This window comes from Lithobates pipiens, unplaced genomic scaffold, assembly GCF_037356315.1.
Source record: "Lithobates pipiens isolate NorthernLeopardFrog02 unplaced genomic scaffold, aLitPip1_a1.2 Scaffold_1, whole genome shotgun sequence".
Lineage (NCBI taxonomy): Eukaryota > Metazoa > Chordata > Amphibia > Anura > Ranidae > Lithobates > Lithobates pipiens.
In genome coordinates this window covers 237,296,844-237,315,804 of record NW_027507685.1, presented here as the reverse complement: position 1 = coordinate 237,315,804, position 18,961 = coordinate 237,296,844, and the positions used below count along the sequence as shown (strand labels likewise).

The 18,961-nt window shown below is 42.9% G+C and overlaps 1 protein-coding gene across 1 annotated transcript in view; it reads right to left on the bottom strand.

Annotated features, from left to right (window-relative positions):
• Positions 1–12,098: 12,098 nt before the first annotated feature.
• Positions 12,099–18,961, bottom strand: part of LOC143985666 (carbohydrate sulfotransferase 6-like) — a 76,345-nt gene continuing 69,482 nt past the window's right edge. Inside the window, exon 3 of the transcript XR_013275929.1 lies at positions 12,099–12,202. The gene's annotated coding sequence lies outside the window, so the exon portion shown is untranslated. The remainder of the gene's footprint in view (positions 12,203–18,961) is intronic.

Sequence of the window (18,961 nt, the reverse complement as noted above, 5' to 3'; positions counted from 1 at the left end):
TTTTGATGAGTAGGGGAGAAATATGTATAATCTTTTCCCTGTGGATTCAGCGTTCTCCAGGAATCATGTAGCAGGATGTTTTGGAGTTGCAATTTTATTTGTTTCAAAGCTTTGTATGGCAAGGCTGAGGAACCAGAGGAGGAATCTAAGATAGGATTCAGGGGGACGTTGAAATCCCCCCCAAGAATGAGGATGCCCGATGAGAAGGAAGACAAAAGATCACAGATAGAACGAAAAAAAGTAACTTGTTTTGTGTTGGGAGAGTATATATTAGCAATTGTGATTGGTTTGGAGTGAATGGTCCCTTTAAGAAATAAGTATCTCCCTTCAGTGTCGCTTAGTGAATCTATTAGTTGAAAGGGTGTATTTTTAGAGATAAGGGTCGACACACCTTTTGTTTTGGAGTGGCTATTCGTCGAATGAAAAACCGTGGGAAAATTTTTATCCGACAGCTTAGGAGTTTTGTCTGTCAGAAAATGTGTTTCCTGTGCAAATATTATATTCGCTTTCAAAGTATGGCATTCTCGCAGGAACTGGGATCTCTTTTCCGGTAAGTTAAGACCTTTGACATTAATGGAGACCAGTCTCAGCGAGAGCGCCTTGGAATGTGTCTTGTGTGAAGGGGAGACCATTCTATCTTCAGATGTGCGAGAGACGCGATAGAACACCCTAGAAATATAATGACAGGGGTCGACAAAAAGACTAGCCAAAGGAGTTTATACTACGTTGTGAAAGAAAAACACTAGGAGAAAAAGGGGACAAAGGAATCCGGGGGGTAAAGGGTCAAAAAGAGGGGGGGGAGTGCTAGTCTCGAAGGATCTTACACCCGTAAATTATATAGAAGCGTAGTCGAGACTAGTGAAGAAATCAATTTCTCTGAGGTTTGTAGCGAGAACCAGCTCGCTATGTCCGATGCAACAAATATAATGCAAAGGACTAAACCTAAACAGGTGTGAGATATTCCAAGAACTAATGGAAGTAAAAGTGGTATGGCTGAGCAGAATATCTCTGTGTGAAACGTCGTCTGGGTTATTGAGGAGAGTAAATACAAGATTAAGAAATGCTGACAGCTGAACGGAGGGAAGGGTATGAATGCTTAAAATGGAGGTGTGAAAAATGTAAGCTGCCTAACGACAGTCTAGAATCTTGTCAAAACATTTAGAGGAAACACCCGAAAAAGAGAAAAAAAAAAAAGGAGTGTATATCGGTTAATGGATCTATTCAATATAAAAGACACTTCGTCTGCAGACACGAGTATGAGAGGCAAAACAGGATTGAGGATAAAGAGTGCAGGCCTGAGGCCTAGTAAAGTTTAACTGGAAACTCTAATGGACACAATCATGCATAAAACATTGTCAAGGCGAAGAGGTATTGAGAGATAGAAATAAAAACCCATGAAATGGAGTAAAACATGGAAGAAGGGTTATACAACATCAGAACTAAACCGATAGTAAACTTCAATTTCAAATTAAAGTATTGTTGTCAGACTAAACAGGTATCTTGTGGCAATAAAGCAAAACTAGCTCTTTCCCAAATTGAACTAGAATAGTCTCGAGGACAAGTCAAGGATCTATCATTAGCAATACCCCTATGGAGATTGTAATAACAGAGTTGTAGGGGAAATGATAAACCGGGCAAAAAATAAAAAAATAAAAAGGCGTCTGAATTGTGATTGGTGTAATAAGGTATTAATAATACCCGGGATGAGAGCCATCAGACACAGTACGGAACTTAAATTGCATGTTTGTGACCCCCCCCCATTAAGAATAAGGGGAGAGCGTGAAAATGACCACATCCTAATGGGAAATAGAGGAGGTGTCGTAACACAAGACTCTTAAAATGGTAGATGCTAACCATGATGTTAGTAATCTAAAATAGGACACAGATGGATTCATTTGTGCTTATTAAGTCACCCCTTACCCCGGGTATCCAGTAAGCATCTGGGTGCTCCTCAAAAAATTAAATAGATCTCTTTGTTTCCTGGCAGTAGAGGACCCAATGTAAAGAGGGGCTTCTGAGCACAACATAAATCATAAAAACAGTAATCATAGTTTCCCTCAGTTTCGGTAACAGTTAAAAACTGGGGGGAGGGGTAATCCACAGGGACCACAGCGCATATTAGTGAAGGGGATGGAATGACAACAAATGGTCCCCCACGAAATTGAGCAGCTCACTGAATACCCAAGACAGGTCTGGGGTAACATACATCGCCTGATTGGTAAGTTATGTGTATTCTCTAGCTAAGGAAAATGCCCATGAGACGTTGCATTGGGTCCATGTGAATTACACCTATGAAAGGAATATCATGCTTTAAGAAAGAAAAATTTTCATCCCAACATAAAGGTTTATAATGAGTAAATTAATAAAAATCCCAGAATAGACTACAGAATAACAATCTCTGAACAGCTTGAGATTCACACAAAAAAAAAAAAAAAAAAAAAAAGAGAGAAAAAAGGGGAAAAAAGGGGAGCAAGTTTGCTAGTAATAAGTCCCCGAGACTTAATGTGGCCCGAAGAAAAAAAAAAAAAAAAAAAACCCTCGAGTCAATAAAAAGAAAAAAGAAATACGATGGGAAAGAGGTGTCAGTATATCAACAGAAGAATCCCATTTAGCAACTCCAAGAAAGGGTTAATACCCCTGCATTTCTGATCAACGATCTCGACGAGCTCTTCTCGTGGTCGGCGCTTTCATCGGACTGGAGTTGTGAGTAGGATCGGTGCGGAAGCCGTGAGGTTGATCAGGTGAAGGCGAACGTTGTCTGCGGTTGCGATGTTCTTGAACTTCCATCGGTTCGTATTCTTGCTGGTGACGTCTCCCGGATTGTGGACGAAATTCCGCGTACCAATCCGGTACATCCGTGAAGGGAATCTCTAGGGTGGCACAGAAGCGTCGGAGGTCTTCCGGAACTCTCAACAAAGCCGAACGGCCTTGCGCAGAAGCAGATAATGCGAACGGATACTTCCATCTGTACTGTATGCCCTTGGCGCGCAAAACCTCCAGAAGTGGGCGGAGTTCCTTGCGACGTTGAAGCGTTATGGAGGATAGGTCTTGAAACAAACGAACTTCTGTATCGTTGTACATCAGCGGGTGTTTCACCCGCGCTTGTCTGAGAATATCTTCCTTGAGCTGATAGTCTATCACACAACAGACCACATCCCTGGGGGGGTCCGTCTCCTTGCCTCGTGGACGTAGGGCGCGATGAATGCGCTCCAATCCTATAGGGGTGAGGGGGTCCCGATCCAGGATAGCGTTGAACAGGCCCGTTACCTCAGGTCTCAAACGATCGGCTTCGACCGATTCAGGGAGTCCGCGGAGACGAAGATTATGTCGTCTACCGCGGTTATCAAGGTCCTCCATGTGGCGATTCAGATCTCTAAGTTGCAGGGTATGAGTATCTATAACCTGGCAGGACCGACGAAGTACCGTGGAATGTTGTGCCGTTCTGTGTTCAACATCTTGTACTCTGTTCGCAATCGTTTGAATATCTATGCGGAGCTCCGAAATAGCCGCCGTTAATGTTTGCTTAATATCATCCGCGACCGATCGAAGATCGGTAAGACTGGGGTGGTGTTGCGGTTCGAGCACAATCTCACCAGTAGCTGAGGGAGACCGTGAGGATTGTGAGGTGATTTGAGGTAATGGCGGGCCTCGTGTGGACGCCATATTGCTGGCCTGAGAGCGGACCATCTCAGGGATGTTTTGACTCGTTTCGTGAGACAAATCTCGAGGAGACCGGGATCGGGACGTAGAGGATCTACGGGAGGATGTTCCCATGTCGGTTCGTAGACCGTGGATTCGAGTTTACCTCCGGTATCTGCTGTTTTCCCTCCGTTACAGCAGGAGCTCACAAGTTAGGCTGCCATTCTCCTCAGCGTCCAGGCCACGCCCCTTGACATGCTTTTCCTCACTCGCATTTGACAGATGCTAGTAGAGGAGGACCGATTGGCGGCTCTCCTGACAGGGGGGTTCTGTGCTGATTGTTTATCAGGGAAGCCGCCAAACCACCAGGGAAGCACATAACATGTGGATGGCCAGGTACATCTCCCATGGCCATCCATATGTGCCAATATATGCCCAATCAATGCCAATCAGTGCCCACAAATATGTAGTGCTGCTGGCATTATAGAGATATAGAGAGAGAGAGAGTGTAAGATTTCATTTACTTTGAGCGGGCAGTTTATTCAGCTACAGTAGGTGCCACCGATATTGTGTTTCCAGCACAATGGGATTGCGCTGGAAATCACCACTGCGAGCTGTGCTTCTCGCGCTTGCTGGCCCCACAAGATGCCGTGCATCCATAGGAATGGATTGGGGGGCGGGGAGTGGGAGGAGCGACATAGCTCGTCAAAATTGACACAATATCGGCGGCACCCACTGTAGGTGGATCTCACTGCAGACCATTTCTGCTGTACTATATCTAATCTACTTCAGGCAGGCATTTAATCCAGTTTAGCTAGATCTCACTGCAGACTGTTCATGCTGTACTGTTTCTAATCTACTTCTGGCAGGCAGTTGATCCAGTTTAGCTAGATCTCACTGCAGACCATTCCCATTGTTCTGTTCCTAATATACTACAGGCAGGCAGTTCATTCAGTTAGCTGCAGTATAGATTGAGTTCTGTATCCTGTGCAGCTAGATCTCACTGCAGACTGTTCCTGTGTTGTTCTCTTCCTAATATACTACAGGCAGGTAGTTGATACAGTTAGCTGCAGTATATTCAGTACTGTATCCTGTGCAGCTAGATCTCACTGCAGACAGTTCCTGTTCTCTTCCTAATATACTACAGAAAGGCAGTTCATTCAGTTAGCTGCAGTATATGTTGAGTACTGTATCCTATGCAGCTAGATCTCACTGCAGACCGTTCCTGTTGTTCTGTTCCTAATATACTACAGGCAGGCAGTTGATTCAGTTAGCTGCAGTATATTCAGTATTGTATTCTGTGCAGCTAGATCTCACTGCACTATATATATATATATATATATATATATATATATATATATATATATATATATATATATATATATATATATATATATATATATATATTTATTTAGTGCCTTGCGAAAGTATTTCAACCTTCTTTTTTGTGAAGAATCACCAACAAGTGGGACACAATTGTGAAGTGGAACGAAATCTATTGGATAATTTAAACTTTTTTAGCAAATAAAAAACTGAAAAGTGGTGCGTGCAAAATTATTCGGCCCCTTTACTTTCAGTGCAGCAAACTCACTCCAGAAGTTCAGCGAAGATCTCTGAATGATCCAATGTTGTCCTAAATGACTGATGGTGATAAATAGAATCCACCTGTGTGTAATCAAGTCTCTGTATAAATGCACCTGCTCTGTGATAGTCTCAGGGTTCTGTTGAAAGCGCAGAGAGCATCATGAAGACCAAGGAACACACCAGGCAGGTCCGTAATACTGTTGTGGAGAAGTTTAAAGCCGGATTTGGATACAAAAAGATTTCCCAAGCTTTAAACATCCCAAGGAGCATTGTGCAAGCGATCATTTTGAAATGGAAGGAGTATCAGACCACTGCAAATCTACCAAGACCAGGCTGTCCCTCTAAACTTTCAGCTCAGACAAGGAGAAGACTGATCAGAGATGCAGCCAAGAGGCCCATGATCACTCTGGATGAACTGCAGAGAACTACAGCTGAGGTGGGAGAGTCTGTCCATAGGACAACAATCAGTCGTACACTGCACAAATCTGGCCTTTATGGAAGAGTGGCAAGAAGAAAGCCATTTCTCAAAGAAATCCATAAAAAGTCTCGTCTAAAGTTTGCCACAAGCCACCTGGGAGACACACCAAACATGTGGAAGAAGGTGCTCTGGTCAGATGAAACCAAAATCAAACTTTTTGCCCACAATGCAAAACGATATGTTTGGCATAAAACAACACAGCTCATCACCCTCAACACACCATCCCCACTGTCAAACATGGTGGTGGCAGCATCATGGTTTGGGCCTGCTTTTCTTCAGCAGGGACAGGGAAGATGGTTAAAATTGAGGGGAAGATGGATGCAGCCAAATACAGGACCATTCTGGATGAAAACCTGAAGGACCTGAAACTGGGATGGAGATTTATCTTCCAACAAGACAATGATCCCAAACATACAGCAGAATCTACAAAGGAATGGTTCACAAATAAACGTATCCAGGTGTTAGAATGGCCAAGTCAAAGTCCAGACCTGAATCCAATCGAGAATCTGTAGAAGGAGCTGAAAACTGCTGTTCACAAACGCTCTCCATCTAACCTCACTGAGCTTGAGCTGTTTTGCAAGGAAGAATGGGCAATAATTTCAGTCTCTCAATGTGCAAAACTGATAGAGACATACCCCAAGCGACTTGCAGCTGTAATCGCAACAAAAGGTGGCTCTACAAAGTATTAACGCAAGGAGGCCGAATAATTTTGCACGCCCCACTTTTCATTTTTTTATTAGTTAAAAATCCAATAGATTTCGTTCCACTTTACAATTGTGTCCCACTTGTTGGTGATTCTTCACAAAAAATTAAAATTTTATATCTTTGTGTTTAAAGCCTGAAAAGTGGCAAAAGGCTGAAAAGTTCAAGGGGGCCAAATACTTTTGCAAGGCACTGTGCCGCTACATCTCACTGCAGGCCATTCCTGATGTACCTATTCAAATACATTACAAATAAGTCAAATACAGTATGTCTGGAAGGCCAACAAGGAGAGGCAGATGCTCACAGGCCAAGAGGGCAAGCAGGCTCTGTGTCTACAGCCAACATTGCTGGACATGGACATGGTGCATCCTCAACACGTGGTCGTGGTGCATGCTTGTCCTTTTTTTCGGTAGCTGCCCGTGTTGAGCCACAACATGCATAAGAGTTGGTAGAGTGGGTGACCAAGCCATCCTCATCCTCAGTCACCCAGGCTCAGAGTACTTTGGCTGCCAATGCAGCTGCCAAAGGGGCCTCTTCCATCGGCTCAATGTCATCAGTCACTTCTTCCCTAGCCCCACCATCATGCCCTGAGGAGACCTCCGAACTGTTTAATCACAGTGTTGGGTACATGCTTGGTGCCCAAGAAGGACAACAAACTGGCAGTCATGTTCCCCCAAGCTGCAGTATACTGTCAGGTTTGTTCCAGGGATGAGGAGGGAGGGGATGATGAAGTCACTGACTCTACGTGGGTGCCTGATAGGAGAGAGGAGGAGGAGGCACATCTCCAACGAGGCAGGATGCCCCCCAGGGGCCAGCTTAAGGGCAGCCAACTGACTGCATTACACCGCAGAGCTCCGCATGTGCAGGGCGCTGCTGGCTCAGTGCGTTTTTCCAAAAGTTCTTAGGTGTGGGCCTTTTTTGAGACATGTGCAGCAGATTGCACCGTTGCTGTTTGCAACATATGTCTGAAGCGTATCAAGCGTGGCCAAAACAGCAGCCACATATGCCACATACATATGTCAAACTTCCATGCAGTCCGTTGGCAAGCATACTTAAAGACCAACACCAAAGAACAAGGTGGACCTCTCTTTGCTCCTCATCAGTTGGGATCTCCAACCCCACTATACCTTCAGTTCTCTCAGAAACCTGCACTGAGAGGAATGAAGGTATAGAATTAGGTATGCCAAGTACTTGCTGGCAATCTGCTATTGCTACCCCTATGTCCGATTGTAGCAGGTAAATTTCCCTACCCCAGTTGCTAAACCGGCTAAAGAAATTCGAACTCAGCCATCCACATGCCCAGTGGCTGAATGCTAGCTTGGCTAAATTGCTAGCACTCCAACTGCTGTCTTTTCAGCTGGTAGACTCTGCCCCCTTTCGTGAATTTGTGGAATGTGCTGTATCCCAGTGGCAGGTCTCCAAACGCCACTTTTTTTCAAGGAAGGCAATTACGACTCTCTACCGGCATGTGGAAGGCAATGTCTTGGCTTCACTGTGACAGGGCGGTCAGGGGTAAGGTGCATATTACCTCTGACTTATGGTCCAGCAGGCATGGACAGGGACGTTACCTATCTTTCATGGCGCACTGGGTGACCCTGCTGGCAGCTGGGAAGGATGCAGGACAGGGTTCAGTATTTTTGGAGCTTGTTCCACCAGTACAACTCCAAAATGCTACTAGTGGTGATTCTCACACACCTCTCTCCTCCACCCTCTCCTCTTGATCTTCCTCCATGGCCTCTTCCTCTATAGATTTGTCCTCAGAAGCAGCGGTGCTCCATAGGCGTTCAAGGGGATACTCAGGCAAAAAGATGCCATGTGGTGCTTGAGCTAGTGTGCTTAGGAGACAGGAGCCACACTGGGGCAGAGATTTTGTCAGCTCTGAAGGGGCAGGCTCAGAGGTAGTTGATGCCACACCAGCTTCAGGCAAGAATGGTGGTTTGTGGCAATGGCACCAACCTCCTCTCCGCCCTCCGACAGGGACACTTCACCCATGTTCCCTGTTTGGCTCACATCTTTAATTTGGTGGTGCAGCGGTTCTTGTGCAGGTAACCGGGCTTACAGGATGTCCTGAGACAGGTCAGCAAAGTCTGTGTGCATTTCTGCAGGCCAGTGCTCGGCTGGCTGACCTCCAAAAGGAATACAACCTACCCAAGAACCGCCTAATCTGTGACATGCCCACCAGATGGAACTCAACGCTGGCCATACTATAGTGGCTGTACATGCAGCAGAGGGCCATCAATGAGTACCTGAGGCAGAACAGAGGCAGCACTTGAGGCAGAACAGAGGGAGAAAGTAGAGAACTTTCTACCTCAAGCCCCCTTTATCCAGATAGTGGCCTCCCTGATCCTGCAAAGCCTGCGAAAGAACCCTCGGATTCATGGTATCAAGTAAAGGGATCAGTATTGGCTGGCAACCCTCCTTGATCCACGTTACAATGGTAAGGTTGCGGAACTTTTCTCCCTCTTCCTAATCCTCTTTCTGCTCTATTCTTCTCCCTCCCCCCCCTTTTTTTTTCTCTCCCAAGAAGAAGGTTGGGAATCGCTGAGGGGAATTGATACGGTATTGATATCGTACGGATATTGTTTTGTTTGTTTATAAAAATGGCAAGATATGGTTATCAGAAAGTGTTTCTTATGTATAATTGTTGTTAACAACCTACGTATTGTTTTGTTCTTGCAAAGAAATAAAGAATTATAAAAAAAGGAACTTATCCAGCCATCGCAGATGGAGCAGAGGTCTGATCGGTTCCAGCAACCATCGCCAGCACCTGATTTACATGGTGCAGGAATACCTAGGGGCAAGATCAGACTTGGAGACCTTTCCAACCAAAAATCCTCTGGGTTACTGGGTCTTGAGGATGGATCACTGGCCAGAGCTTGCACAGTATGCAATTGACGTAACCACGCACATCACTTCCGGTCTGCCGAGCCTGGGTGGAACGCAGGTTGGAACGTACGCTAGTTCCTTGTTCGTGTCTCCGCTCATTCCCCCGCTCATGTACTATCTTCCCAGACCATTATGGAACTTTATTCATTTCCGTGAGGACTAACGGTGAGTGACCCTCCCCTAGGTTGTCACGTTTTGGAGGTTTTTCACTGTGACCCCTGCGGTAGAGATAGCCTCACCAAGGACTCCCTCTGTCTATACCTGCTGAGTCAGAGGGGGTGTGTAAACACAATTGTCCTTTTTTACTCGTATTTTTTATTTTTATTTTTATTTTTATATATATATAAAAAACTTTTTTGGTCTATTGCCATCCCGGGACTGTAATTTTGTTACATTTTGTATACCACTCCCCTTGTGGGCTTATGCTATTGGAATTTTTTAAATATTAGTTTTTTCCGGTGTGCTAATTAATAAAGCTTATGTTTTGAAACTAACGCTTGAGACCTGGAATTACTACACTATGAGACCCCTTTTATCTCTCTGAGAACACCCCGATCTACTGTCACCAGCCTATTGGAACCTCTCTACATATCGAGGAAGGAGAAAAGGGTGGAAGGTTGTTCCCTTTGGATTTTTTTCCCTGTGGATTAACCAGTTCCTGCACTTTGAAACATACAGGCTTGCTTGCCCTTCGTGGGCATAGAGATTCGGTGAGTGGGGAGCTGAGGGGGTGAGCACGGAAGTCACCTGAATTATATGTGTCTGAGCACCAGTCACTTTAAACTGCACCTGCTTGAAGATTTAGAGCATATACACCTACCTTGCCTTGGACTGCACTTATTATTATATGTTTCCATAAGGACGTTTAATTGATTGATTCATGAATTTGTTTATGGACTTTATGCACTAAGTTATTATATCTTTGTTTTTCTGCTTTTTCACATAATTTTTTTATATATATTACCATTTTTTATATATATTTTTATCTATTTTTTTCTATGTGATTAATTTGATGTTTTTGCAATTTTTGCACACCTTTGCGGGTTTTGCATTTTTGCACACCTTTGTGGCTTTGCACTTTTGCACATTTACACTCCTTATCAACAAATACCTATCATAGTTTTATTTATCTTTTGTTTGTGACTAGTTTGCTTACACTGGGTATACGTTTACATCAGTTAGATTTAGTGCTATATACATATGCACCTATGATGTTTTTATGGTATTTTTAAGGTTGCACTTGAACTTCTTCTAGTATATTGTAGTTAGTACTGTACTTTTTCCTCTTGTAATATTATCCAGGGAATATAATAATCAATATTGGATCTATATCTCTCCGATAATCACTCACCCTTAGGGTAAAATTATATGGTTTGCTTGGAGCCTGTCCTGCCTACTCCCCTCTCCTGGTTTTCTTTCACTAGTGGCTGTTGGGGGCTTTAATTAAAGAGGAAGTAAACCCCACCAAAAAAATTCTAATTTTCAAATGTTTGTATAATAATTAATATCAGCATTCATAATATCTATAAATCTTCCAAAAACAAGCGTTAGAATTACCTTTTTGAGAAGTTTTATAAAGCACAGTCTTCCGGGTATCGCCTGCGCCATTTTTACTGCTGATTTTAGAATCCTTTGAGGACGTCATTTCCGCCCTTAGTTTGACTCCCTCACGAAATCTCGTAGCATCGTAACCAAGCCTCAATCAGGAAGAGCAGGCTGATATCTACATCGCGAGACTTCTCCTCTGTGGCGTTCTGAGGAGAATCTCACGTACATTCCAATTCTGACAAGCAGGAAAAACACACGCGGCATAGGATACCTGCCGCGCTTGAAAGTCCATACTGTGCAATCGCGCATGACGTCATGGACTATAAAACGGCGATTTTTATGAAAAGTAAACAAGTGCACTTTCTCAGGCAGCAATCAGCTGCCTGAGAAAAGTATTATCTGACAAGCTAAAGATGTATCTGAGGGTTTACAACCACTTTAATACTCATTGGGATTTTTTCAGTTTTTTGGTGTTGTATGTGTGTATATACATATGTACACATATATATATAGATTTCTATTTAGTTATTAGAGGTAGCGCCTGGGCCCTTTCAATATATAATTTTTGATAACAGTATGCAATTGAGCTACTGGCCTGTCCTGCATCCAGCGTTCTTTCAGAACACACATTCAGTGCTGCTGGAGGCTTTGTAACTGATCACAGAGTGTGCCTGTCCACCGACTTGGTGGATCGGTTCACCTTCATAAAAATTTATCAGTCTTGGATCACCAGCTACCAAGCACCTGATGTTGATGTAACCGAATAATTTTTTTATGAATGTAAGATCCCTTCAAGACTACCTGTGCTGATGCTGAGTGACTATTCTGTTATAGAAAATCAAAAAGCAGAAAAATTAAGCAACTGTGACTTTCATGGTACAATAAGGACTAACATGAGCATTTTTTTTTATAAAAATAGAAATTTATTAGGAAATAGACATAATAGAAAGAGTCCTAAGAAAGACACATAGAATATTGCACACAAATAAATTGTCTGAAATAAGAACTGAACAATAGGACGCTGATCCATCCAAAAGGGAATCAGAAAATCGTCCAAGTCAGATCCGACTCAACAAGTTTTGCGGCATATCCGCTTCATCAGGAGTATAGTTTCAGATTCATAGTGTGCATCATTGTCTAGAAAAAAACAAACATATAATCATGAAAAGAAAACAGATCAAAAAGTATATGCTATAAATTGCAAAGATTTGAGCGTATATACGCACTGCATACCCATGTAGATTGAACTTGCCAAGCTTACCAAGACTAAACCTGACCAGAACGAGCACATCTAAAACCCTGTAGGGCACATTCCCTGGGCGAGTGTGGGAGCCAGAAAAGGATAGACAAAATAAATCAAAGGTACTGTGGAAAATAAAGAAGAAAATATATTTTATATATATATATATATATATATATATATATATAAATGCACATGTGCATGAATATATGCATGTCCATGTGCATGCATGCACCTACACACACACATGAAAAGATGTGCAGCAGGGCATACATACACAAATAAAGAGTATCTCTGAATATTGGTAACCTTAATAGGTAGATATTTATAGACCTGTAACAGGGAATCCATTAATCAGTACAAACCTGATATAGATGCCCATAGGAAAAAAGGCAGGGTGCATGTAATGGTGGGTTTATAAAGAGCGGACCATCCAGGGTTAAAATAAACCACCTCACACAGAGGAGCCAGCTGTAAATAGAATATATATATATATATATATATATATATATATATATATATATATATATATATATATATATGTATATATATATATATGTATATATATATATATGTATATATAAATATACCTACATGCATAAACGCATGGAAAATTCCAAACATGTGCATGCAAGTGTATACACATACATAGCACAGAGGCAGAAAAGTACCACCCTCCAGGTCTAGAGATAATGTAGCAAAGGGTTTAAACAGCCGTGAATGAATTCATAGCTGTGCATGTAATTAAACAGCCAAAAGAGCACAACAGGTGATGACTAAAATATCCCTTGAAAAACACCGCAAAGAAGGGGCTTACCTAGATTACTTACAATAGAGCATAACTTCCCAAAAAGACAAGCCAACAGGTAATTTGGAATCAAAGTAAAGATTATACCATGGCCTGGGGATTATACTATGGCCCGGGAATTTCCTAGGGTAACAATATAGAAAAGAAGTGCTATGTTAAAACCAGGGAAATAGATTGAAACAACAAGTATGCAGATCTCACATGATCCATAGAACAAGCAGAGTGGATATTGCTTGGTTCCTATTTCAGACAATTTATTTGTGTGCAATATTTTATGTGTCTTTCTTAGGACTCTTTCTATTATGTCTATTTCCTAATAAATTTCTATTTTTATAAAAAAAAAAAAAAAACGCTCCTGTTAATCCTTATCGTACTATAAAAGTCCACAGTTGCTTCATTTTTCTGCTTTTTGGTTTTCTAGATTTATAGGACGACGGTACATTATTTGGTTTATTACTTTTTAGTAGCTCAAATTAAGACTATCCTGTTATGCTGCGTGACTATCCTATTCATCCTCAATGTTCATGTTGATAGCTTGTAAGAACATTTTTGGTTCTGGGCACCACCACCAGTGGCTAAGGCCCAATTTTTCTGACCCTGTTCAACAGCGGCATGTAATTACAATTCTTGATATATTTCACAGCAAGGCCCGTTCCAGCGCCCACCAAGAGTAACTGTGAGGATTTACAGTGTTCTGGTACCACCAACACCTAAGGCCCAAATTTCTGAAGAGCATATAGGGCAGGCCCCTACTTTAAAACATCCAACTTACAAATGACTCCTACTTACAAATGGAGGGAGACCACAGGAAGTGAGAGGAAATCTACCCCTAGGAAGGGAAATTCTCTTCTGTAAGCGTTAATATGGGAAAAGGGTATCTCCTCTACTGATGCTTTATCACCAATCCTTGTTTCCCTAAAAATCCAAAATTTTCAAAATCCTCTTTTCATTGGGACAGAAAGTGAGGTGAAATCTTCTGAATAGGGGTACAGACAGCAAAACAAATGTTACAGGGGTGATGATAACCCTGCCCTATGTTTTCCAAAAAGCTTAAAAATAGATTTTTTGGCTGGAGCTACACTTACAAAATGTACCTGTTCCAAATTACAAACAGATTCAACTTAAGAACAAACCTACAGTCCCTGTCTGTCTTGGGACCGCCTGTATACTGCTGTTCAGAATATATAGGGCCCACGCCTTTTCTTTTTTTAATTTGGGTGCGGGATTCCCCTTAATAGTCATACAAGACCTAAAGGGCCTGGTAGTGGGCTGGGGGGGGGGGGTACCCATGCCGTTTTTTTCAATAATTTTCATCCATATTGCCGGGACCCGACATTACATTACAGCCGCAAGCAGTTTTACATGACTTTTATTCCTTTAGAAATGTAATTTTGTGCAGGGACTGTTTTAAACATGGGAAATACGCACCACTTTACAGGCATACTATAGACACCCCCAGGTACGATATTTAAAAGAATATTTCACTTTTATTTTTTCACTTTAAGCATTATTAAAATCACTGCTGCCGAAAAAATAGACGTTTTTAAAACTTTTTTTTGCATTGATACATGTCCCCTGGGGCAGAACCCAGGTCCCCAAACCCTTTTTAGGACAATAACTTGCATATTAGCCTTTGAAATTCGCACTTTTGGTCTGTTCGCGTGTTCTGGAATGCGAACCAAACCGGGGGGGGGGGGGGTTCGGCTCATCCCTAGTCAGGAGACTGTGACCGGCTGTCTATGGAACTGGTTCACACATCTCCGGAGTGGCTCCTGTGCGAATTGCACAAGAGTCCTTTGTGGCTTCTGGTCTGTTTCAGGTCCATATAGAGGCAAAAAAATTGGACCAAAATTGGACCTGAAACATTGAACAGGGACGCACCGGACTCCTGCTGTGAGCCGCTCTGTGCTACGGTGTGAACCCAGCCTAAAGCTGTCCACATAGACCATCCTCGGCACCGCTGGCTCTCACAGCTGCAATTGTGACTGGGAAGACTACGGTAGAGCGATCTGAGGCTTAAAGCGCTCATGGATCGAAGAGTGGAAGGGATGACATTGATGGCGCTGTGGAGGATGGTCTATGTGGACAGCTTTACCCCGGATGCCTGCATACTTAGATGTGCCTGTTTTATTCATCAACCATGTGACTTGCTAAATGTTGAGGCGCCTCTCTTCTCTATTATACTCAGCCATGACGTGACGCTACTTATATATCAAGACATCGCTCGTTTTACAAGTCAAAATTTATAAAAAAAACTGTTGCTTGTCTTGCAAAACACTCTCAGACCAAGTTACTCTCAATCCAAGGTTTAACTGTATATATTTGTATGTAACTGTATGAATGCAGAATTTAATAATAAATATCTAGTTATATAATGTTCATATAATTAATATTTATTTACTTTTGTAAAAAATCTGGATTTATTAAAATAACTGATAATATTATTATCATGTTTTATAATATAATTATAATATAAATACTACTTCTAATAAAAATAATAATAATAATAATAATACATCAAAATGCTAAAATGCATAAGGAAATTCTTAGAACAACAAAATCTTTTTACATATTGTCTTTCCTGGGCTGCAAGGCAAAAACAGGAAGTAACTATCCAGTTAATGACATTATTGTAGTCAGAATTATTCATGGGGATTTTTTGGAATTCAAGTTTTTTTTTGGTCACCTGTGGATAATGTCATTTGAAACCAAAGTGAAATGACAAATGGAAAAGCAATGTGAAGAGAAAGTCTGTGAGAGTGAGTGAGAATTCATAGATGGACGGGAGAGAAGAAACCAACCTGAAAATTTGATGCAAAGTAATTTGAGGCTTCAAACAGAATGGACAACATTAAGGAAGGGTTCACACTATCACCAGAGAAAAAAGTTAAAAAGTTTAATTTTTCTCTGCAGGTACTGATTGTAGCTGGGGGGCGGTGCATTGTGTTTGTTTTCCCTTTTTTTTTTATTAGAAAACTTTAATGGAAAGTCACAAGGTGACATTCCATTCATTTCTATGCCTGGCAACTCCGCTGAAAAATAGAAATGTAGAAATGTAGAAGAGACAGCAGAAAAAAGACCAAGTGGTCCATTGAATCTGCCTTGTTTTTTTTTTCTTTACTTTATATATGTGTAGTGTCACCCCCCCCCCCCCCCCATAAGGTTCCCAAAGGTTGCCCTGACCCCTCTGAAACCCAGGGTTCGGGCATAATTCAAAGATAGAATATGATTGCACAAGACACTAGACCGTAGCAAAACAAATAAGTATTTTATTAAGGGTTCTTAAAGTGGAAGTCCATGCTAAAACTAAAATCCCTGCATCTATACCCACCAACATTCTAACACTAACATCTCTAGCCCTGAAAGAAAAAAAATTGCTATACCTACCTTTTTTTCAGGCGATCCGACCCGATCCCATGATGAGCTCTCAGCCGCAGCTTCACTGTGGAAGCGGATGCTGAGGACATGTTCGACAACGGAAGCCCCATAGTAAGTCTATAGATGACGTCACATCCCATCCATTTTTTTACAGCCTTTTCGCCCGCGTCCTCTGCAGATTTTCTGACGCTGGAGATCGGGTTGGATCACCTGCAGAAAAGGTATGTATGCTCCTTTTCATCAGGCCAGAGATTGTGCAGGAGGACATCTGTCGAACAGTGATGGCCCCTGGACTGTCCTGTTTCCAACCGGTAACTGCTGAGCAGGTGGTTGAGGTAATTGCCTCTTTGAGACCATCTTCTTTCCCCCTGAATGTTTGTCTTGCCGGTTTGGTTAAAAAAAACGCTGTTTTTCTTGCCCTCTTTATTGGGGAGATAGTTAACTGCTGCTTCAGGACAGGCACCATCCCAGGCGTTCTGAAGCAGGTCATGGTCTTGGCCCTGTTGAAGAAGCTGACCTTGGACCCTGCCATCCTGGGCAACTATAGGCTGATTTCCAACTTAGCTTTTGTTGATAAGGTGATGGAGCACTTCGTGGTTATCCAGCTCCAGACTTATCTTGAGTCTTTCTACCTTTTGAATGAACTCCAGTCTGGATTTTGACCTGGCCGTGGAACAGAGACGAGCCTCCTCTGTGTTTTATGATGATGTCCTTCACAGTCTGGACAGAGGTGACTCAGTAGCACTAGTTCTCTTGGATCTGTCAGCCACGTTTGATACCATATACCATACAATTTTACTGGAGCAGATGAGATCAGTTTTGGGCATGAGCAGGTTGGCTTTGGCATGGGTGGCCTCTTTTTTAGAGGGCAGAGTTCAGAGAGTCAAGGCTGGCTCCTTTTACTCTAAGAACACCGCCTTAGACTGTGTAGTGCCACAGGGTTCTGCCCTGTCTCCTCTGCTGTTCAACATCTATATGAGGCCTCTTACCGACCTCCTAAAGACCCATGCTGTCCAGTAACATGTGTATGCGGATGACACCCAGGTTTACCTGAGGATTCCTAGGAACCAGCCAGCTGATGCCACTCCTTCCCCAATTGTCTGGAGGCTGTCAACATATGGATGTCCACCAATTGTTTTGAAACTCAATGGTGGAAAAACTAAAGTGATCTGGCTATTCCTCAAGATATTTCGCCTTGGTCTATCTCATTTGGTTCCCCTCCGGAGGGGGCATCCCAGGTTTGTGACTTGGGATTCGTCTTAGACTCAGGTTTAACCCTGGTCCCCCAGGTAAATAAGGTGGTCAGTGCATGCCACTGGCAGCTAAAACTCCTGAGGGTGTTGTTCAAATACCTGGATCTTGCGGACAAGAAAACCATCATCTGCACCACGATAGGCAGCTGCCTAGACTACTGAAATTCATTATATTTGGGATTGCCAAACAAAATAATGTAGAGGCTTCAACTCATACAGAATGCTGCGGCAAGGCTACTTATGGGTGTCGCTTTGAGGGATCACATCACCCCCGTTCTTTGTGCCTTGCACTGGCTGCCGGTTTACCATGGTACTCTGTTTAAAGCAGGTTGTATCATGTTTAAAATCATGAGAAGCCTTTCTCCGAGTTACCTCTGTTCATGTTTCCACGAACGAGTTCTGGGCAGATCACTTAGATTGAGAAGAAGAGACCTCCTCCCCATCTCTGTGCCTAAGAAGACCCGGTGTGGTGGTCGAGCTTTCTCACATCAGGGTGCTGTACTGTGGAATAGTCTCCCTGCCAAGCTCCAAGAGGACCCTACCATCCTGGTCTTTCACAGGAAATAGGAGACTTGGCTCTTCACACAAGCCTTTCCTGCGTAGCCTTTCTGGTTCCATTTTTCATGGTGTACTAGTCAGGGATAGTTCTCCTGTTGAGTGTACAGTAGTCAATACACATTCTCAGAGAGACATTCTTCTTTAACACCACCACTGTGGGGGAGGCATAAGGACTCTCTGACTCTTGAATCATGCCCTTTCTCTTTAGCTCTGCCAGTTGCTTATGGAGATCTTTCAGATCACCCAGTGGGATTCATCTGGTTCTCTCCCTGAATGGCTTGTCTTCCTAAAGACAGTGTTGGCACTTTATTTCCCAGCATCTCAAGAGTTGGGTTTTGGTTCACCATCCAGGTGAAAGCAGGGTGTTCTGTGGGTAGAACCTCTCTATAGAGAGGTGTAGTCACCACAACTTCCCCATTCCTTCTACTATGGCTTTGTGTTCTTGTATCAGGCACTGATACATTTTTCATAGCATGGGGTGGACACTTTCAAATTTATTTCATGCTGCAAGGGGAATGAGCAGCTTCCTCGCAAGATCCTGGGGGGGATGAGGCCACACCCCAGCTAGGGTGTCAATTGTCCCAAACTGCCCAGCTACCAAAGAATCAGAGTCAACTTGATTCACAGGTACCGATCATAGGGGAATTTCTGGATCCCAATACCCCATATCTCTACCTCTTCCAAGTTCTGTAGGGGTAAGTGTTTAAGGTGTTTTTAAAAGAAGTCCTAGTACAGCCCCTGTGCTTCGGTATCCAGAAGAGCTTTGTGTAGATACCTTCTATTTGAACTGGCATGATGGGAGAAGACCCTACTAACCTGAAGACAGCCACCGCTGTCTACGGCGCATGCGCGGTAGACAGTGGCGCGCAGGCGCACTGGGTAAGCCG